Here is a 23,817-nt window from a genome sequence, read left to right on the forward strand (position 1 = left end):
TTCTGTTTTGTGTTGATCCAGTACACCCAATGGAAATAAAGATGTGTATAACAAAACATGTGTAATTGCAATACTTTTCTCAGAGAAATACTTCATTTTCTGAAATAATTTCAAGTGTGACAACAATTTTTCCATGACTGTATGTACTAACAATTAGAGATGAGCAGATAGATCGATCCATGGAGGATCAACTCCGAGTAGAATTCCTTGAACTTTACAGGTCCCCACAAATTCGAATAACTCTTAAATTGAATTTGCAAAGATCTCCCACCCAAAAAATGCCCAGTGCCATTTCACATACTGGTGAAGACTCAGAAAAAAAGTTTAGGACATTAGGCACCACTATGTGTGCTTCTCTAAAATGGCAACCTCATATGTTCTATCCTAGCAAACTGGGATGAACTATTACAGCCAGTACAAAAGATGGGGGCCTGCCAAGCAGCACCATTTTAGGCATTTCCAGCTTGGAAATAGGAGGTCAGCGTGCACAGCTTATTCCACATACAGTAGGGATAGTATTGTAGAGGAGAGGGCCCCGGAAAAAGGGCCCACCGTGTGTCTGGGACGGAACTAAGGGGGCTGTCACTCGGCTTCCCAGGGGTACCTTCCCAGGGGGAATGATTGCAGGCCAGGACCGACAATCGACCAGGAAACAAGGGGCGGATCAAAGAAAGTGGGCGGGGCAACTAACAAACAAGCCGTGGAGACCTGCAGGAGACACTCGGTGGGGAGAAAGACGAGAGACAGGAGGGAGAAGTCTAAGTGGCGTCCAGGGGTGAGAGTGAGTCAGCACTTCCGACACAAGAGAGGCGGGGCCTCACCTGACCATGGGAGCGGACGGTGCCAAGCAGCACAAGGAAGACATCCACCGAGACCTGCGGACTGTACAGCGAGACCTACGGCCACCACTGCTCCACTTCATACCGCAGCTGCAGCCTGTACAGCGAGACCCACGGCTGCCACTGCCCCGCTCTACACCGCAGCTGCGGCCTGTTCACCAAGACCGGTGGCCGCCACTGCCCCACTCTATGCCACGGCTGTGGCCTGTACAGTGAGACTTGCGGCCACCACTGCCCTGCTCCACACCAGGGCTGCGGCCTGTACAGCGAGACCTGCAGCCACCACTGCCCTGCTCCATACCGCGGCTGCGGCCTGTTCGCCGAGACCCGCAGTCGCCTCTGCCTCGCCTCCCGACGAGGCAACCCCGGCGGATAAGGACCGGCCCGGGGCCTGCATCGTCCACCCAGCACCAGGGCATAGGAATGCCTGAAGCCTTCGGCAACTCATCTTTGGCTTGACCTGGCGGCTGAGGTGCCGACCGGACATCTCCTGGACAACAATTCTGCAGGACGTCGGAGATCGATAACTGTCCGTATTTAGTTCAAGGACCTGTAGCTGGCAATACCGTTGGCCATATAGTCACCACTTCTCGCCGTACCGTTTAGGATAGTGTTACTTGTGTAGTTGTGTCTGGCTTCCCTGCGTGGAAAACCGTTGTTAGCTTTCCTCTTTATCCATATATATATAAAAGTTAAGTTTAACCCTTGCTCTGTCTCTGGCTCGCCACTGCATCCTGCATAACTGTGAGTACCACAGTATAAAGGACTAATTTGATTGTGTTGTACTATTTTAGTGATGAATTATATTGAAAATGGGAGAACTTTTCTCAGTCTGTAAATGCTAATCGTAAGATTCAAGTAATATACAGGCAAGTGTTGTACTTGTACAGTCACTCAGTGTGACTGTGAATTGATTGATCTGATATATGTTGCAGTAACAGTACCTTAATAATAGCCTTTTTCATTCTTCACACACTGCAAACAAGGAGGGCAATATTAAACCCTTCAGTGCTAATTTTGGTACTAATGCAAAATTCAGAGACCAAGGCTAAAGCCCCCGTCACACACATCGATCTCGATAGCGAGATCGCTGCCGAGTCACAAGTTTTGTGACGCAACAGCGATCTCACCAGCGAGATTGCTGTGTGTGATACCTATGAGCGACTGCCCCCCTGCCGGTATCGCTGATCGTTGATGGAAATCCCTGGACATTTTTTTGATCGCTGGTCTCCCACTGGCCAGCACGCATCGCTGTGTGTGACAGGCGGGAGACCAGCGATCAGCGTGCTGGTAACTAAGGTAAATGCAGGGTTTCTAAGCAGCGAGCTGTGCTTAGAAACCCTCTGTGTACCTTAGTTACCAGCACGCTGATGCAGGGAGCGCCCCTTAGAAACCCGATGTGTACCTTAGTTACCAGCTCCCCGCATTAGCGCGATGGTAACTAACGTACACGTGACGCCGTGCGCTCGGTGTCGCTGGTGCTGATCGCTGGTGAAGCTGCCTGTTTGACAGCTCACCAGCGATCATGTAGCGACTCACCAGCGATCCTGACAAATTGATATTGTTGTCGGGATCGCTGGTAAGTCGCTATGTGTGACGGGGCCCTTAGTAACATAGCAAGGCCAAAAATGACATTTGGCCATTCAGTTCAGCCTATATTCCATCAGAAGATATCCCCATATCTATGTCCTTCTAAAGAACCTAATCACTGTGAGATACAATATTGTTACGCTCCAGGAAGAGATCCAGGCCTCTCTTGAACCCCTTGACTGAGTTCACCATCACCAACTCGTCAGGCAAGGAATTCCAGATTCTCACTGCCCTAACAGTAAAGAATCCTCTTCTTTGTTGGTGGAAAAACTTTCTCTCCTCCAGATGCAGAGAATGCCCCCTTGTGACCATCACCTTCCTTGGTATAAACAGATCCTCGCAGAGATATTTGCATTGTCCCCTTATATACTTATACATGGTTATTAGATCGCCCCTCAGTTATCTTTTTTCTCCACTAAATAATCCTAATTTTGCTAATCTCTCTGGGTATTGTAGTTCCTACATCCTCTTTATTAATTTTGTTGCCCTCCTTTGTACTCGCTCTAGTTCCATTATATCCTTCCTGAGCACCGGTGCCCAAAATTGTATACAATACTCCACATGCGGTCTAACCAGGCATTTGTACAGAGGCAGTATAATGCTCTCATCATGTGTATCCAGACCTCTTTTATTGCTTCCCATGATCCTGTTTGCCTTGGCAACCGCTGCCTGACACTGGCTACTCCAGGTAAGTTTATCATTAACTAGGATCCCCAAGTGTTTTTCCATGTCAGATTTACCCAGTGGTTTCCCGTTCAGTGTGTAATGGTGTTATTGATTCCTTCTTCCCATGTGTATAGCCTTACATTTATCATTGTTAAACCGCATCTGCCACCTTTCGGCTCAAGTTTCCAACTTATCCATTTCCATCTGTAGCAGAATACTATCTTCTCTTGTATCATCTGCAAATATCGATAATTTACTGTGCAAACCTTCTACCAGATCGTTAATAAATATGTAGAAGCTAATGGGCCCCAACACCGACCCCTGCAGTATCCCACTGGTCACAGTGACCCAGTTAGAGAATATACCATTTATAACCACCCTCTGCTTTCTATCACTCAACCAGTTACTTACCCATTTACACACATTTTCCCCCAGACCCAGCATTCTCATTTTGCGTACCAACCTATTGTGTGGCACAGTATTAAACCCTTTGGAAAAATCAAGATATTTTGTGTCACAAAATATGTGCTTTCTGTATTTTTTGCGTGAAAAGAGAAATCTATACAATTCAGCAATTTAAAGACAACTGTTTACCTAGCAAAAGTTGTAAAAAGTTTTTTTTGCTTTTTTTGCACAATTCCCCACTGTAGTAGTCCAATATAAACAAATATATGCCACGAACATACCTCTCTCCGTTGCCACTGGTTACTTTCCGTTTCCACCTAGTTAGACAGGTTAAGATCACATGGACAATAATATAGCAGTGTTGGCATTTAGGCTATGGGCCCACGTAGCGTTTTAAAACGCACAATGAAAACCGGACTCCTTCCCAGAAATAGCACGTTTTTTTCCGCGCGATTTCACCGCGATTCTGTTCGCGATTTTGCCGCGAATTTCTCAAGCACTTTCCAAGCGATTTGAAGCATCGCTTGGAAAGTGATTGACAGGTTGGTCACACTCGTCAAACATAGTGTTTGACAAGTGTGATCAGCTTTTTACTATTGAGGCCGCCTATGCGGCATCAATAGTAAAAGATAAAATGTTAAAAATGATAAAAAAATAAAAAATCGAGGTATATTTACCTTCCGACGTCCCGCGCTGCCATCCCGGGCCTCAGCGTTCCCAGCGATGCCTTGCGAGACCTGTGATGACGTTGGTCTCACGTTACTATAGCGATCTCGCGAGACCGCTAGAGTCACGCGAGACTACGTCATCACAGGACCTTGCCGCAAGGCATTACAGGGAACGCTGTGGCCCGGGAATGCAGCGTGGGACGTCGGAAGGTAAATATACCCCGATTTTTTATTTTTTATTCTTTTGTTTACAGGGGTATGGTACCCAGGGCCTGAAGGACAGTCTCCTCTCCTCCACACCGTGGGTACCAACCGCACATGAGACGCTTAACTTCCCGCATGGTGGGCATAGCCACATGCGGGAAGTAAGCGATTCTCATGCATTCCTATGGGTGCGGAATCGCTGCAATTCTTTGCGATTCTGCACAAAAGAATGATCATGCTGCGATTTTTTCCGCGATGCGATTCCGCCGCGGAAAAAAGCGCAGCATTAGCAAGCATGTGCAAAATGCCATAGGAATGCATGGGGTGCGTCATGTACAAGATTTTTGAACGTTTTTGCGCCGAAAATCGCCGCAAAAACGCTTAAAAATCGCATCGTGGGCACACAGCCTTAAGAGTTTAAAACGGGCTCAATAAACATCTTGGAGATTGCAGAGTGTTATACACCTATTTTGAAGTCAATTAGAGGCCTTTCAGTATTGCTATATGCGGCAAATACAGCAAATACATTTTTGGGGGAAAATTCGTCAAAACTGGCAAATTTGAATTTCAAACAATCCACCCAACTCTAATAGCAATGTATACTATTTTTACGTAGCAGTACATCCATTTGTTTAGGTGTACACTGTAATATTCTGTGAATATTTATAATTCTTGCTTCTTTGTGATATGTGGATGTTGCAAATGGGTTTAGCATTCACTGATATTGGCCATTACTACGAGTTGGAAGGTTCCAATCACTAACAACACCCTTCCCCAACTCACAATGGCTATTCATGTGTCTATCACCAACAAGTCTTTACTAGCACTAGGGCAGAGAACTGAATCTTTGCATTAGGTGAAGAAAGGTCTAGCTATTGGAATTTAACATGCACTGCTTACTGGATCAATCACTCCGTACAATATTTTTATGATGTTTGTTATGTCACACCTATGCACCAGTAATTGGCTTTTTATAGGTTGACTTTTGCAGTCGAGAAGTGTCACATATTTCAACAATTCATAAAACATCCTAATTATAGGAAAGAATGGTACGTTTTGCAGGATATACTCAGAGGAACATAAAATGCATACTGTGTACAGAAGAACAGGATCCAAACTGTAGCGTGAGCTGAAAGGTTTTTTATAACTGCACAAAATTAATAACTGCCACTTATGAATATAATAAACAATGAATCTACAACTTCAGGTCATCCAAAGCACTAATGGAAATTCCCAGGTTGTCCTATTCTTTCTAGTAGTGGGCAGGAAACTGAAATTTACTTACAATTAGCACCAAACCCCAGCTGCTGGAAAATGCTGCAATAGGTCCTGCTAACATTTGTATGGAATTTTCTCACTAATGACAAATAGTATCATTGTTTGTGTCCATTTATCATTTATATACTTTGCTTACTTCGACTATCTTTCTGTGATTCTTTTTTAGGTATACATTTTTTGCAGTCATAAAGGCGTGCTGGAGGGGTTTCTGTCACCGCCTGTTATACTGTGAAACATGAACCAGGCAACATAATGGTTTAAAGGAAAGCCCTAAAATGTGAAGGCCAAACCCCATCCAGAAAATATACCAACTCCATAATACAAGTCAAATGAGGAGAAAGAGGAGTGCATTGGTAGAAAGAAGTACTTTATTAATAAATAAACAAAAGTAAATAGTAATTAGATAAAAACACCAAGTAAAGCGCACAAGGATAAAGCTAGAGGACCACCGGTGCTGTACACCCCCAATAGTAAGCAGAAAGAGCTTATTTAGTAAAGTAAATGGTAAAGGTATTTGTGACATAATAGTCTTAAGCAGGTAATATAGATAAATATAAACACCGTAAGTAGCGCTTACCAATGACAGAATAGAGGGTTGACAGCACCGGACTGGATCCAGAAAACCCCAACGTACTTTTTGCTTTTTGTACAGATGCTTTCTCAAGGGGATGTTTGATGAGAGATGACAAGGACCTTTATATATCATTGGTGGTTACTGGGGTAGCCGGTCATATGGTAGGATCCGGCCACCAGTATCGGCTCAATTGGCGCATGTGCAGTGGGATCGGCAGGTCCTGCGTCGTCCACAAGCGTCAGGCACAACTGCATATGTGCAGGGAAAATGAATTTCCCCAGCCAGGCGCAGAGGGCTGGATAGACACTACGGCGACGTAAGAGAGTGCAGACCACCAGTGGTCATGTGCACCAAAGAGTAACAAAGTATGAAACCAAACATACAAAGTTGGAGACAAATGAAATTCACTTCTCAAATGGAACAATCCCATTGACTAAAAAATAGAACATGCACATATACAAATATATTACATTAAATTATGGTAGCAGCAGATGATCAGAAATTGTTGCCGATCGTATTGCAGCATCAATGGAATATATTCAGTTCAGAGGAGTAGATGGTGATATATTCAGGTTGTTGCAGATGAAAACAGATAAATAAAAAACTAAAAAGATATAATGAAAGAATAAAAAAATGATCAAAAATATGACAAACGTCAATATAACAAAGTCACTTATAAAGATCCAGAATAGATCCTGGGGGTTTGGAGGATGGACAAGAAAATGTGCCACAGATTTGACTTTTAGGAAAAACCATGTGAGCCTAGATCATAAAAATGAAGAGAAACTGAGTGATTCGTTTAGCCCTCTGGGTGTCAAAGTATCGAGTCGCACTATCCAATTAGTCTCTCGTTGTGCCAGGAGTTTTTTGTAATTGCCACCCCTGATACCCATATGTAAAATTTCAATCTCCCTGAACCAAAGAGACCCAGCATGACATTTATGATGTATTTTAAAGTGACGCAGGATTGTTTTCAGGTCAGAGGGAACGGCCACTGTCCTGGCTGCGCAAATGTCCCGGACATGTTCACATACTCTGATTCTAAGCTCCCTTGAGGTAAGACCTATACAGATCAGAGAACAATTACAAGTAGCATAATATATGACATTGCTGGTGCCACAAGTGATATGCTGCATGATCGAGAATTGTTTCAAGCCATCTGAGGACTCAAAGGAGAAACTGCATAAGACATTGGCGCAGGTGAGACAGTGGCCACACTGAAAGCATCCCAAAAGGGGGCCTTTTGTCCTAAATATGTTTCTAATGGGTGAGATATAATGACTTTTAACTAGGAGGTTACCCAAATTTGGTGCCCTCCTAGAAGTCATAGAAGGAAAGGCGCCCAAGATGGATCCCAGGGCGGGTTCTGTTTTTAATATAGACCAATGTTTGGTCAAGATATCCCTAATATTGCTCCATTCATGATTATAGGTGGCATTGAATCTAATTGTATCAAAACCTCTATCTCTCCCACGATTTTGTTTTGGATAAAGTAGGTCATTCTGTGGAGTTTGTCTAGCCCCATCAAAGCCACACTTGATGCTCCTATGACTGTAACCACGTGATTCAAACCATGACATGAGGTTAACGGCCTGGGCAAAAAATTTGTCATCAGAGGAACATATCCATCTCATTCTCAGAAATTGTCTGACTGGGACAGCCCTAATAATTGCAGGATTGTGAGCAGAGTCAGCGTGAATCAGAGCGTTGACAGAAGTTGACTTTCTGTAGACGTCAGTCTGGATACGTTGCATAGTATCGATCTCCAGACTGACATCCAGAAAGTCTAGTTTTTAAAAATTGTACTGATGTCAATTTAATATTATAAGAATTTGAATTAAGTTGATTCATGAATCTTTCAAGCTGCTGAGTCATCCCACCCCACATGAAAAAAATATCATCGATGTATCAGAGCCAGCATAGCACATGGTCAGCGGCCTGCGCGTCCGTGTCACAAAAAAAATCTCTCCCAGTAACCTAGGAAGAGATTAGGGTACGAGAGCACGCAGAACACGCCCATGGATGTGTTGCGCTTCTGTAGATAGAAAACATCTTTGAAAACAAAAAAATGTGGGCGGCAGCTGTAAGCATGCTGTGGCACATTGATTGACAGCTCGCTGCCCACTGATAAACTGCAGAGACAACTGTTAGTTAATGTGCTGTTTCGTGCTTACTTCCGCTATATACTGAGCGGTGAGTGAAATCCTGCTCGCTAGAACATCACTAATACTAAAAGCTGGAAGAATAAAGTTAATCTCCTCCCTGCAGCTGTGCTTTCAGTACGTCAGTTTAATTTTTCATTACAGTGCCTTGAAAAAGTGAAAAAGTACTCATACCTTGCAAACTTTTCCACATTTTTCTTGTTACACTCACAAAACTAAATGAGATTTTGAGTGATATTCCAACACAAGGTAGCAAGTATATATGAAGTGTAAAGGAAATGATACATGGTTTTCTAATTATTTTAAAAATATAATTCTGAAAATTGTGACATGCAATTATATTTTGCTCAATGTAGTCTTACTCCCCTAAGTAAAATATTGATTGACCAATTGCCCCAAGAATTTGCATGATTAGTACATTGAGTCCACCTGTGTGTAATTTTTTTTCTCAGTATATCTTCAGCTGTTCTGTGAAAGCCTCAGGGGTTTGTTTGAGAACAATAGGGATCAAAGACCATTATGGAAACTAAGGGTACTGTCACACTTAGCGATGTACCAGCGATCCCGATCAGCAATATGACGCGGTCAGGATCGCTGGTACATCACTAAGTGGTCGCTAGTGAGCTGCCACACAGGCAGATCTCACTAGCGACATCGCTGGGGATGGGGGTCGCTACTTACCTGTCACACTAGGCGATCCTGACGTCCTCCCGCCCGGCTCCACGCTCATCGCTCGTCTCTCCACAGGAAGCACCGCAGGAAGCACGACGAGAAACAGTCCAACCTGTTCTCGCGCGATCAGCGATAACCAGCGGGGGAGCCGGTTGTAGGTAAGTATCAGACACAGTGATATCGCTAGCAATATCGCTATAACGTCACTAGTTATAGCGATATTGCTAGCGATATCTCTTAGTGTGACAGGCCCTTAAGGAACACACCAGACAGGTCAAGGATAAATCATTTACTCCCCTTTGAGAAAATGTAAGGGGGTGAAGTACAGGAAGAGCCGAGGGAGGGTTGCCTCCTCTGCTCCATGCCCGGAATCATTGAGCAGGGCAGCAGGTTCCCCGGGGGACACTTTAGCAGCCTGTTCTGCAGCCAGGAACAGGAAGGGAGGGGAGCTGAGAGCAGGAAAAGCACGCAGGCTTTTCTCAGAGCAATGCAGACATCAGACAGGGTAGGACGCTGACGCAGATGGGGAGAGAACTCTGGTACAGCCGCCAGGGTCAGAGAGACCATGTACAAAGACTGCAGACCACGAGTACGTGGAGCCAGGGACTGCAGTGTCAGGAAGGTTACGCACTCCCCCCTGTGATAAGACGCTGTCCCACAGAGAGACTGTGTTATGTGGCAAGACGTTTCCCTGCAAAGAGGCCGCATTCAGTAACAGAGCTGTAACCTGTTCAGAGAGACTGAGCCATGTACAAAGTCCCGGTGACCTATGTGTTAATGCAGAGCCCCTGATTCCGGTGAGAAAGCACCGTTGTGGAGTAAGAGAGAAGGACGTGGAGCAAAGGGGATATCGTCAGTCTCATACCCCTCTAGCTCTCGCAGTAACCCCTCATACCCCGGCTGGACATTGTTAAAGGCCCAGGATACAGAGTACTATGGACTACAAGCGCTGCTGGTGATTCGGCGCCAACGTTGGAGAAGAGTGACCTCTTCAATCAAGACCCCTGCAGACTGATAAGTTTCACCATAGGAAAATAACTCTTATTACTGTTTAATACTGTTTATGCTTTTTGGCTGTTTGCTAAACCCGTTCACATTATATTCATTTCTACACTGTTAATTTCACCAGTGTTATTCCCTGTAAATAAACCTCCTTTTAACTGTTGGTCCATCTTTTCCGTGGTGACATACCTATTCCTGCACGTTATTACAAAAGCAAGCACGCAAAATGCGTATCAGGGGCTGCCAGGGGAGGCTGCAGCGGTCTGGACCCACCATGGGTAAGCCTTTGTATGGGTGCTGTGGTTGGTTGTGGTACTGGCACATGGATATATCTTATTAATTTTTGTTCTGATCCCCATTTAATATTGTCCAGGTGCATTAATGATATCTACTCACCCAGCTTTCCCAGGTCCAATTATCTTTTGACCCTAACCAACCCCCTGCCTACCTTAATGTCTCCTCCAATTGTATGTACTATTTCTATATGGATTCTGTTTAATCTATTTTTATTGTGATTTTTCAATAAATATATGCTAATTTATTTCTTGGGGCTTGTTGCTACTCCATTTTCTCTCAGCTTTTGAGGTCAAGGATAAAGTTATGGTGAAGAGTAAAGCAGAATTAGGTGATTAAAAACTCTACCTCTGAGCATCTCGCAGAACACTGTTTAATCTATCATCCAAAAGTAGAAAGAGTATGGCACAACTGCAAACCTACAAAGATATGGCTGTCCACATAAACTGAGATTCCAAGCAAGGAGAGCATTAACTAGAGATGCAGCCAAGAGACCCATGGTCACTCTAGAGGAGCTGCATCAATCCACAGTTCCGGTGGGAGACTAAATCCAAAGGACAATTATTAGTTGTATACTCCACAAATGTTCCCTTTATGGAACAGCTTGAAGAAGAACCAAGCCATAAGGAGTTTGCAAAGAGCCATGTAGGGGACACAGATAGATTGTGGAAGAAAGTGCTCTGGTCAGATGAGACCAAAGTAGAACTGCTATGATTAAGGGCATCTGGGGAGCATGAAACGGGCCAGTTTTTTATCTGTGTATGTCGGGTTTTACAGTTTAAAGAAATTAGATAGTGCCTTATATTCACCTGTGGAAGAGCTAAATACAGGGCTAACCTGGAGGAAAATCTAATTGAGGCTCTGACTTGGTAGGTTCATTTCGCAGCAGGATAACAACCCTAAACATACTGCCAGAGCTAAAATGGATGGTTTTGATCAAAGCATATTCATTTGTGTGAACTGCCCAGTTAAAATCCAGACCTAAGTTCCATTGAGAATCTGTTGTAAGGCTACTTTCACACATCAGGTTTTCGGCGTCAGGCGCGATCCGGCGTCGTGCCGGAATGCCGGATCCGGCAAATGTTTTGTAAAACCTGATGTGCCGGATCCGGTTTTCTGCCAGATCCGTCTTGCTCTTGACAGACAAAACCGGATCCGTCTCATCCGGTTCATCCGTTTTTCTATCCGTTTTTCGACGGATTACGCCGAATCCGGTTTTTAAAATTGACCCTCAAGGCAGAGTACACTGGCAGGATGACAGAGTGTGAAAGATTTGTGCCCTAACCAAACTTGTGTACCTTCTGGACCAACAGTATATACCTTTGCCAACCAAAGTTGGCTATCTTGTCATGGTCTACTATTTTTAGCTTTAGGCCACAGGTGTGTACCTGGTTGTGTTTTATGCAAAGTATTTCACCTTTTAACAAAAGTTGTGTACATTGTTAGAAAATCACCAACAATAAACACAACTTTTTAGGTGAAATACTTTGCTTCAAACACAACCAGGAACACAACTGTGGCAAAAAGCTAAAATTTACCCACAGTTATATACCTGGTTTTGAATACCTTTTTACCTTTGAAATACCCTGTATTTAACCTTTTTTTTAAACATAGTTCGCCGCAGAAAGAAAAGACAGACAACCATTGTGAAACGATAATTTAACTTTTATTTAAAATTTTTTTTTTTTGTAAAATGTTTTTAAAGTGCAAAAAACTTTTTTAATAAAGGTTTTAAACCCAATGGGCATTTTTATTAAAAAAAAAAAAAATTACAAATCTGTGTAGTGTGGGGTGGAAATACTGCTGGAGGGGCTGCGGGACACTTCGACACTGGGTGTGTGGAGAGAGGACTGGGATCATGGTGGGGAAGGAACAGTTAGAGGTGAAGGTGTGGAAAAAGCTACAGAATGGGTGGACATGTTGGAGGCAGAAGAGGTGGTGGGCGGTGGAGTGGAGGGTTGGGCAGGGACTGTAGGAGCAGATGATGTTGATGGAAAGTTGTATGGGGAAGGAGTTTGGTACGGGGAAGGAGTTTGGTACGGGGAAGGAGTTTGGTACGGGGCAGGTTGCTGGAAGTGGGGAGATGTCTGGTACTGGGGAGGTTGCTGGTACTGGTGAGGTTGCTGGTATGTAATAGGAGGGGGAGGATGGAAAGTGGCTGGAGGGGGTGCAGATGTAATAGGAGGGGGAGGATGGAAAGTGGCTGGAGGGGGTGCAGGTGGAGGAACTACAGTGGTGGGAGGTGGGGGTTGGGAGGTAACCTGCTGTAGAGCACCGTGGCACGAATGCGTTACATGCATCTGCTGGGTAGGAGATAGTGTTGCCATGCACTCCACAACAGACCTGAAAAAGGTGTGGTTTGGCGAAGATCTTGCTTCTGAATGCATGGTTTGCAGAAGTGTCTTCACCTCCAGAATGCTGGAGTTGATCTGCTGAAAGCCTGCGGAGATTTGCTCTGACAAGACTTTTAGACAGTTCTGGAAAGATGCATTCAGATGCAAGAACTCTTGCGCATAACTCTTTTCCTGACCCCTCTGCCGCTGCCGCCCAGTACCCGCAGGTGTACTAGAGGTGGCAGGGGCAGAAGGGTGGGGTAAAGGGAAAGCGATCTCCTCACCAGCAGCTTCATGTAATGTAGGCGGCCACGATGCTCCTGTGCTGGTGGATGGGACAGATGGGTCGAATGTGTGGGAAGGCTGGGAAGGTGCAGATGTACCGGGGCGGTCGAAGTGTCCCTCGGTGCCGGTCTCCTCAGGGATCGCCTCAGAAGGGTCCAATCGTGCAGGCTCCCGAGTGCTGCTCACCGTGCTGTGGAATAAAGAGAAAAAAAAACAATTAAAATACTGACATGGTATGGCCCTGGCTGAAAAAAAAAAGTTACATCTAACATTTTTTTTCACATGTGGTGTGTAATATTTACCTTCTGGTGAGCATTGTTTCCCGGAGGAACAACAGGGCTTGTGCGTACTTGTACTTGCTCCTGCGTCCTCCAGATCCACTCGGGGCCCGCATCTCTTTATTGAACTCCTTCTTGAAACGATCCCTCACAGACCGCCACCGATTCACAATTCTGTTCCCTGAAACGAGAAAGGAGTGGTTAGTATACAACATCAGTGTTTCACAAACTCCAGTCCTCATGGTCCCCAGGGGTCACGTTTTCAGGATTTCCATAGTAAATAGAAATCCTGAACACATGATCCGTGGGGACCACGAGGACTGGAGTTCGGGAAACACTGGTTTACATCAAGCAACCGGTACTGTATATACTTACGCTCTTTAATCTGGGCCCAAACATCGAGGTCCTCCCAGCGGCCCACAAGGAGCGAACAGATTTCCTCCCAGAGTCGTCGGGTAACGATCAGGCCAGCGTGGCGGCGGTCAGCCATATTCCAGAGCGGCTCCCTTTCTCTGACGAGATCGATGAGGCGGTCCACATCAATCCCTCCATCCTCACCGTCAGAGTCGGGAGCACGCTGTGAAGGCTGTTAAAGAAAAAGACAAAAATAACATAATTAGCCTCCACAAAAGAAATGAAATAAAAAGTGCAAAAAAAACAAAGCAAAAATATTTATACTTACACGCTGGTGACCGCCGCGTTGCTGTCGCCGACGACCCTGGGAGGCACTGCGAGGACCTCTTGGCCGAGCACCAGATTGGGAAGACTAGAGAAAAAAACAAAAAATGTTATGTCTTTGGATGTAGGCATTTGTTTGCTGTGTGTGGTCTGCAGAACGTTGTTTTCTATGTGTTGTGTGTAGTGTGATGTTGTGTTTCTGCGTTTGATGCAAAAAACTTACCAATTGTGAGCCCACTCCAGGTGTCTGTCCACCCCTTCCTTCTTCTTCTGGGAGCTCCTCTTCATCTTGTGATTCCTGTTTTGAAATAAAAGGCAATGAATAGACATATATTACAGAGATGATGGATTTTGGAAATAAAAACTTACCGTCAAACGCTGATGATGCGAGGGAGGGCTCCCAGAAGAAGATGTGCTGTCCTGTTGATGGCCAGACTCCATGGCTGTGGGTATTGCTGCTGCTGTTGCTGCTGCCAGTGATGCCATTTCTGCTGCTGCTGCTGCTGCTGCATCTCTTTGGCGGCTGTTGCATAAAGAGAAACAAAGGGCCAATGAATATCTTGATATTCCATGGCCCTAGTTTGGAGGAATGGGGGATTTGATAATAAACGTCTCTCATCTGCTGCTGGACTCCCCTCCTCAGCATGTTCCATTTGCTGCTCCATTTGTGGTGGTGCTGATGGTGCTGCTGCTGCAGATGTCTGCTGCCTTCTCCTGCTCCTGGTTCTTGGCTTGGGTGGCATGTTGGGTGTGGCTGAGGGTCCCATTGTCTTGCTTTTATATATCTCCTGTGGGCAGAGCTACTGAGCATGCTCAGACCAAAAAACCGGATCCGGCGCATTGCGGCGCTCATAGGCTTTCATTGTGTGAAAAAGCCGGACGCGCCGGATCCGGCGTGTCCGGCTTTTTCGCCGGAGACAAAAAACATTACAGTAGCCGTTTTTTCCAGACGCCGGATCGCGACACATTGCCGGATCCGGCGAAAACCGGATGAAACGCATGGCCATCCGGCGCGATCCGGCGCAAATGCAAGTCAATTGGGGGGAAACCGGATCCGGCATTGCATTTCGCCGGATCCGGTTTCTGTCAAAAGCGCCGGATCGCGCCTGACGGCGAAAACCTGATGTGTGAAAGAGGCCTAAGACTTGAAAATTGCTGTTCACAGACGCCTCCATCCAATGTCACTAAGCTGGAGCTAATATGCCAAGAAAAATAGGTAACAATGTAAGCCTTTAGATGTGCAAAGCTGCTAGAGACAAACCTAAAAAAACTTGCAGTATTAATTGCAGAAAAGGTGGTCCTACACAGTATTGACTCGGGGTGGGGGGGCTGAATACAAATGCATGTCCCAATTTTCAGATTTATGCTTTTTAAATATTTAGAAAATCATTAATCATTTCATTTACACTTCAGCAATACTTGCTATTTTGTGTTGGTATTATATATCACAAAAAAGCAAACAAAATACATTTACATTTGTGGGTGTAACATGAAAAAATGCAGAAAAATAGTTAGGAATATGAATGCTTTATCAAGGTGCTGTAAGTCAATAAAGGGACATTCTAAAATTTGGCACTTAATGTGTCATAAACACCCAAAGGGTATCTTCTTGTATTTAGGGCAACTATGATGAGATATAAAGGATTGTGTCAGATGGTGTTATATAAACATTATCTTTTACTATTCTAAAATACAATCGCTTTACTAACTCCTTGTGTAACACACATGACTGATTTACATAGAATGAAATGGCTTTTGCTTGGAAAGCAATTTATCACCATATTTCTAAGTTAAATACAATGCATTATAAGCACAAGGGACACATAGCAATTACTATTGACAGGGTCTATTGGAAACACATAAATCACAATAATGAGGGTCATAAAACAGTTAGCTTGTAAAATCTTATATTTTTCTGCATTTAAAATGTAAGACCTACAACATACACTATCATGACTTATATATTGTAAATCCCCATTCTCTTCACGTTATTGTATTAGTGAATCTTTTATCCTTTCTGAATTAGCCCTTTCACTTTCAAGGCAATTTTCACACTTGACAAGCACAAATAAAAACTTACAATCTTATTAAAGAGCCATATCCATATACTTTCAGAGGACAACTGCAAAATGGAAAAATACCATCCAGCACTTCATACTCATTGATGACTTCATGTAATTTTGCATCAAAACTAATGATTTGTAAAATTTGCACACAATTCTTGTTTGTATGTGAAGGTCTGACCCAAGCAAAGCTTGATACATGTAATACCTGCTATTAAAAAAGACCCAGTAGTGCAGAATTCATACAAGTCATATATTGTATGGCTGTCTAAATACACACATCATTCATCAGTGCTAAAGAGGTCATAAGTCTCCATAATCCAATTCATGTATGCATTTGAGTTTACATGGGGTAACATATTTCCATCATAGGAAATACTTAACTGTATAATGATAATCAAATAGTACCTATGTGGGAGGAACAGCCCCTGTCGAGTGCCCGGGCCGGAACCATGGGAGCCGTCATCTCGGGTCCAGGGGAAACTGTCCCCGGGGGACAGGATTCAGGGCCGGACCACTGTGACAGACAGATGGGCTGGGGGAGGGACCAATATAAAGAAGGTGGGGAATTCCCGGGGCGGTGAGTTAGCAGACCGACACAGAGAGAGCAGGAGACAGTGGAAGCTGCTGCAAGGGAGAGCGACTCACCAGTGCCAGGCAGGATGCTCACCGAGGACTTCAGAGGGACAGTACCGAGGCGAATATCTGTGACTTGCTGCCCCGCTCCAGCCCACGGCCACTGCGGCCCCAGTCCTACCCGCGGCCGCTACCGCTTCCCCTCAGCCCGCAGCTGCGGCCTGCTCGCGGTCACCCGCGGCCGCTGCTGTCCCGCCTGAGCCCGCGTCGGCGGCCTGTTCCCCGCCGCCGGTAGTCGTCCTGTCCTCACAGGTGGCCGCGGCAAGTACAGCACCGCCGCCGGCCATCACTGTCCCGCTCTGGTCCGCGGCAGGGGCTGGGCCTCTGCTGACTGCGGACTCCCCATCGCAGCCGTTAGCTGTGCAGGTGGCCTGTCACCCGCCACCACCCATCGCTGCGGCCCAATTGTCCAAGGACCCCGCCAGAGCCTGTGGGGCTCCAGTGTCATCAGTGCGCCGGAGCGCGTGAAGACTTCGCCATCGTCTCAGCAACTGGGCCCAGCAACTACTACGCCGAAAGATCACCAACCCGAACGGTGAGGGACATCTGAACGGCTAAGTTGACTTTATAATTAAGGACCCGTAGTCGGCCATACCGTGGCCCTATAGTGACCGGCTATTGCCAGAAGTAGTCGTGTTCTATCGTTTGTGTTTATTTGTATTGGGCCCCTGCGAGGGCAAACCGTGTTCCCCCTTTTTGCCAGTCAGGCCGAGCCGGAGGAAAGTCACCTCTAGGCCCACAAACGTTATTACAAAAACACCAAACCATCTCGCGACTGCATCCTGCGAACCTGCTATTACCACATTTGGCGTAGTCGGCAGGATGCAGTCTCCGAGCGTGGACAACGAGGGCCCCCGGCCCAGCATTTCTTTGGGGGCCATGCTAAGCAATCTACCCAGGTTCTCCGGCAGCAATACTATGCTGTGGAACTGGACGGAGCGAATGCGTGGGTTATTCAGGATGCATCCGCTTACCCCGACCTAGAGGCAGAAGTGGCCCTGATGGCGTTGGATGGGGAAGCCTGGGATACCATAATGTTGAAGCCCCGGGGGCAGCGCAACACCTTCGTCCGGGTGTTACAGATCTTAGAAGAGGCCTATGGGGACCCGACCGATGTGGGGGAACTGAGAACCCAGATGTTTAGACGCATGCAGAAAGAGGGGGAAACAGTGACCCAGTATATGAATGCTTTGCAGGAACTGTTTTTAGTCATTGAAAGGAAGGACGGAGTCGGCGTGGGGACCGTGGACGTAACATTACGTGACCTGTTAGTGACTGGGTTACGAGACACCCTGACAAGACAGGCTTTGCGAAAGCGGGTGCGAGTGGACCCACGTCTGACCTTTTCAGAGATAGGGAAGGAGGCACTGGTTCGGGAGCAGGAGCAAGAGGTGACAGTTCCCGTGGGGATGGCTCGGAGTATCGAAGCATACGTAAACGCCCTGAGCTAACCCCACTGGGTACGAGAGCTGAAGCAAGAGATGCAGAGTATTAAGGGTGAACTGGCCGAAGCCAAAAAAGCGGCCACAAGGAGTCGGCCAGGGCCGGGTGAAGGAGGCATGAACCATCGTAGCCCCCACCCAAGTCATCCCCACAACCATTTGCCTGTTGTGATAGTGGAAAATTGGGATTCTCCGCCCGAGAGTGCCCACGTTCCAGGGGGAACCTGCCCCGCTGGCCAAGAGGAACAGAGGACCGTGAGCCGGGGGGATGCCGCCCGGAGCTGGAGGAAGTCACGAAGACCTGGTCGCGCGGTGCCCAGTGGTATGGGCAGAGATCGAAGGCCGTGCCGTGCGATGCCTAGTAGATACGGGATCACAAGTTACGACCATGCCAGAGACTTATTTTCGGCAACATTTTCCCGAAGCAGTGAGACCTCAGTGGGGGACAGTGATAAAGTTGGTAGCCGCCAACCAGCTACCAGTTCCTGTCGTCAGAGTAGCCTGGATGCAGATTTCAATAAGCGGCAAATCACTCGGCCACCAGGGAGTGGTCCTGACCCAGGGAGACACAAACAGCAAACATCCGGTTATTCTGGGTATGAACGTACTACGAGAATTCGGCCATCTCCTCCTCAATGAACCCACAAAAGAGACTCTGAGCCACTGGGGTTCTCGCACGGCCCAGGGGCAGGTCTTCTAGTGGTTGGTATGGGAGGCGCTGGGCAAGGTCTCCAGGAGTGTCAGGAGGGTGAGGCGCTGGGCAAGGTCATCTTGCCGGCGAGCCCCCCACTAGTGCTTCCTCCGGGGCAGACGGTGGTAGCTCTGCTGATCCACTCTCCGATACCACTGGAGGGCGTGGAGGTGCAGGTGGAACCATGTTACGTGGAGTGCCTGCACCCTGGCATCCTGGTGGCCCACTCCCTGGCCACAGTGCGGGAGTGGACTGTTTTGGTACGTTGTGTCAACCTGGAAGATCAGGATATCGCTCTGAAGCCCCAGGCTGAAATGGCCAAACTAGTACGACCATTGGAGGAGATGCTACCGGACCCCACGGTCCAGTTGAAGGTGCAGCCCGAAAATCCTTGGGCAGTAACGGTACGAACCCAACAGACTGCCGTATCCTCGACCCAGGAGAAAGGTCGAGCCATCCTGGAAAGAATGCAGGCTGAACTTTCCAGCCTAGCGCCAGCCCAACTTCTCCAGGTAGAGACACTTCTCGGACAATTTTACAGTGTCTTCGCCAGCCACGAGGACGACTTCAGATGTACCACGGCCATCACGCATGGGATCCCCACGGCAGGAGCGGCCCCCTTCCAGGAGCGATATCGGCAAATACCACCGCAGCTATTCCAGGAAGTGAAAACTCTGTTAGCCCAAATGCTTTGGAAGGGGGTCATACGAGAGAGCCAAAGCCCTTCGGCGGCCCCTATTGTCCTGGTTCAGAAGAAACATGGCACTTTGCGTTTTTGCATGGATTATCGGAAGTTGAATGCCTGCACCATCAAGGATTCGTATCCACTGCCCCGCATAGAAGAGTCTCTGTCCGCCCTGGGGAATGCAACGTACTTTTCAACCCTTGACCTGGCCAGTGGGTACTGGCAGGTGCCGATGTCGGAGGAAGACAGGGCCAAGACGGCATTTATCCTTCCCATGGGACTGTTCGAGTTCAATCGGATGCCGTTTGGGCTGGCCAACGCCCCAGGAACTTTCCAGCGGTTGATGGAGCAGTGTCTAGGAGACCTCAACTTTGAAGCCATGTTGATATACCTGGACGATATTATCATCTACTCAGCCACGTTCGAGGACCACCTGAAGCGGTTGGGGCAGGTGCTCGGCCGGCTGCAGAAGTACGGGTTAAAGGTAAAGCCCCAGAAATTCCACCTGGTCCGCACCCAAATCGAGTACCTGGGGCATACAGTCTCGGCGGAGGGCATCCGACCATCCCTGGAAAAGGTCGCTGCCATCCAGGAGTGGCCTACCCCCGAGATGGTGAAGGACGTGCATGTGGGGCTAGCCGGCTACTACTGTCGGTTCATGGAAAATTTTGCACGCCGAGCTCGAGCCCTGCAGGACCTTCTGAAGGGGGCTCCCGCTGGGGCGAATGGTCGGAAGATCCAGTGGCAGCAACCACAAGAGAATGCATTTCAAGATCTTAAGGCTGCGCTCTTGGATGCCCCGGTATTGGCATATGCGGATTTCTCGCAACCGTTCATCCTACATACCGACGGGAGCCTTCAGGGACTAGGAGCTGTGTTGTCACAGGTGCAGGACGGCCGGGAGAAAGTGATCGCCTACGGTAGCCAGTCGCTGCACGACTCAGAACGTAACCTGGACAATTACAGCTCCTTTAAGCTCGAGCTCCTCGCGGTAGTGTGGGCAATGATGGAGCGATTCGCAGAGTACCTGGCGGGCTCAGAAGTAGTAGTGCGGACCGATAACAGCCCATTTGGAGAATGCCAAACCGGGGGCCCTGGAGCAGCAGTGGGTGGCTCGGATGGCCAAATTCAAGTATAAGATCATCTACAAACGGGGTGCTGAAAACGTGCACGCGGACGCACTCTCCAGAATCCGAAACACCACCACAGGGCGAAGTCGAGATGACGAATTAGAAACAGACGAGACGCCGTTCGCCCTCACCCCCGCCATGCCTACAGTCAACACGCAGGAAGTGCCTCATCCAGAGCTCCTAGGAGGGATGCTGGAACAGCCCCGTGACAAATGGATTCAGCAGCAACAGGAAGATACAGAAGTTGGACTCCTGCACTGATGGGTGGCCACCGGTAAATTGCCCACGGGCTCACAGAGACAGGCTTTAACCCAAGATATGTTGCTAATGTTGCGCCAGTGGGAAAGACTAATCATCAAAAAGGGACTTTTGCATCGAAAAGCCGTGTCACTAACCACGTCGGCTACGATATGGCAGGTGATGGGAGCCCATATCAACCAACTGGCCTGGGAAGCCCACGAGAAGGGAGCTCATGTTGGGGCTCAAAAGACTTTACAATGGTTGCAGCAGATAGCATACCACTCACGCTTGCACGCTGCTGTAGAAGAAGTTTGTTGAACCTGCCGCCCGTGCGAGCTCACTAAACCCCCCGCGCAACGAGCCCCGGTGCAAACTATCGTAACATCAGCCCCTCTGGAGCTTCTTACGGTGGACTATCTGACTATAGATCCGGCCTATCAGGGGTATGAACTGTTATGAATGAGTCAACGTAGGAGGCAAAAACAGAAATACTAGCTAAGTCCAGAAAACCAGAGAAGTTGGCAGCTATCGGATTGCAGACCCCTGAACCTATCAACAACAACTAGCAGTAGCCGTGGGGGGTTCCTATGGTGCCCTAGACCCCTCGATCACAGCCGGAGAACTACATAGCCTAAAGACAGAAAGGGAAATCTAAACTGCCCCAGAGCAGACCCCAAAGCAATAGGCAGCCCCCAACATATAATGATGGTGAAGCAAGATGAAAAAACACTCACACAGATAGAAAGATAGGCTGAGCAAATGATGGGGCCCAAGCTAACTAGTTAGGACAGGATAGAAAAGCTGCTGTCTGTAATCTGCCAAAACCCTATCCAAACAAGAGCCAACAGCTGATAGGGAAAAAAGCCCTAAAGACGCTAGGCTTCAAAAAGACTATATCAGAACTCAGGTATTTTCTGAAGACAGAGCAAAAAGGAATTCAGCTCACCCCAGCAGGGAATGGCAGAAATCAAGGAAAACAATGCAAAACAAAACCAAAACACAAATGCAAAAAGTAGAACAGAAAACTTAGCTTTTGAGGAGCAGGAATCAGACTGGTCTCCTAGAATCCCTCAGAGAGATCACCAGCAAGGCAGAAGGGCGTCGGCTGCTTTATATCCAGTCAGTAATTCCCGTCACCCAGTCATCATCATCCTGCCCAGGTGCTTGGTAATCAGCCTCACTACCTTCCTTCACCAGAAGAGGGAGTTCATCAGACCTCAATGGTGAAGGGGAAAATGAACTCACAACAATGAACATTGTCTCGTTATGGTGGACCATTTCACCAAATTCGCCGTGGTCACCCCCACTTGAGACCAAACAGTGGAGTCGGCCATCTATGCGATTTGTAAGAACTTTATTCAAGTGTACGGCTGTCCACAACGGATACATTCGAACCAAGAAGCATGCTTCCTAGGAAAAGTCATGGAAGAGCTACACCATCTTTACGGCATCGATAAGACGCGGACTACGCCGTACCATCCGCAGGGAAACGGAGCCTGCGAACGATTCAATCGCACGCTAATCCAAATGCTGCTTACTCTAGAGAGCGACCGCAAGGCCCGCTGGCCTGAATATGTCCCCGAGCTGGTGTGGGTATACAACAATCGGGTGCATCGAGTGACTGGTTACACCCCCTACTCATTGTTGTTCAGAAGGGAAGGAAAAGGAATTACGGAGGTGGAGTTGAACCCGGAGGAGCCCCTACCCTGGACCGGGGTATCCTCGTGGGTCTGAAACCACCGGCACCGGCTGCAGACCCTTCACCGTATCGTCCACACGAATCTTCAGGATCTAGAACACCAGGGGGGAGCACTGCCCCCACCCATTGACTTTCAGATTGGGGATCGGGTCCTCATACTTGATCAACGTCCCCAAAACAAGTTAGAGCCACAGTGGGAGGTGAATCCATACCGAGTGTTGCGCTGAATAAGCCCCGACAGGCCTGTGTACGAAATACAATCAGAAGGAGACAACGCGCCTCTCACTCGAGTTGTGCACAGCAGCATGTTACGACCTTGTACGTCTACCAATCCCCCGCGGCTCGAACCGACCCTCCAGGTCCCCAACCCCCTACCCACAGTCTGGGATATGGATGACAAAGAGGACTCCCCCGTCACATCTGCAGGTTGCCCCAGTAGTGGCGCTCCAGTAGACCCAGACATCCCACCAGAACCCACTATGTGACCACCCTCCACCACCCCAGAAGACTCCACGATACCCGAGCTTCGATGCTCCGAGCGGTCAACAGCTGGCAAACCCCCTGAACGTTACGAACAGGACCAGTTCAGATGGCGACAAGGACTGGGGTCCCGAAAGACTAGCCCGAGTCTACAAAAACCCTCGTCCGAGGAATGGCGAGCATACAGGGCAGGGGAGTATGGGAGAAACGGCCCCCGTCGAATGCCCGGGCCGGAACCATGGGAGCCGACATCTCGGTTCCGGGGGAAACTGTCCCCGGGGGACAGGATTCAGGGCCGGACCACTGTGACAGACAGATGGGCTGGGGGAGGGACCAATATAAAGAAGGTGGGGAATTCCCGGGGCGGTGAGTCAGCAGACCGACACAGAGAGAGCAGGAGACAGTGGAAGCTGCTGCAAGGGAGAGCGACTAACCAGTGCCAGGGAGGACGCTCACCGAGGACTCCAGAGGGACAGTACCGAGGCGACTATCTGGGACTTGCTGCCCCGCTCCAGCCTGCGGCCACTGCGGCCCCAGTCCAACCCGCGGCCGCTGCCGCTTCTCCTCAGCCCGCGGCTGCGGCCTGCTCGCGGTCACCCGCGGCCGCTGCTGTCCCGCCTGAGCCCGCCTCCGCAGCCTGTTCCCCGCCACCGGCAGTCGTCCTGTCCTCACGAGTGGCCGCGGCAAGTACAGCACCGCCGGCGGTCATCACTGTCCTGCTCTGGTCCGCAGCAGGGGCTGAGCCTCTGCTGACCGTGGACTCCCCGTCACAGCCGTTAGCTGCGCAGGTGGCCTGTCACTCGTCACCACCCATCGCTGCCAC

This window comes from Dendrobates tinctorius, unplaced genomic scaffold (assembly GCF_039654945.1).
Source record: "Dendrobates tinctorius isolate UK_male_01 unplaced genomic scaffold, ASM3965494v1 ptg000029l, whole genome shotgun sequence".
Taxonomy (NCBI): domain Eukaryota; kingdom Metazoa; phylum Chordata; class Amphibia; order Anura; family Dendrobatidae; genus Dendrobates; species Dendrobates tinctorius.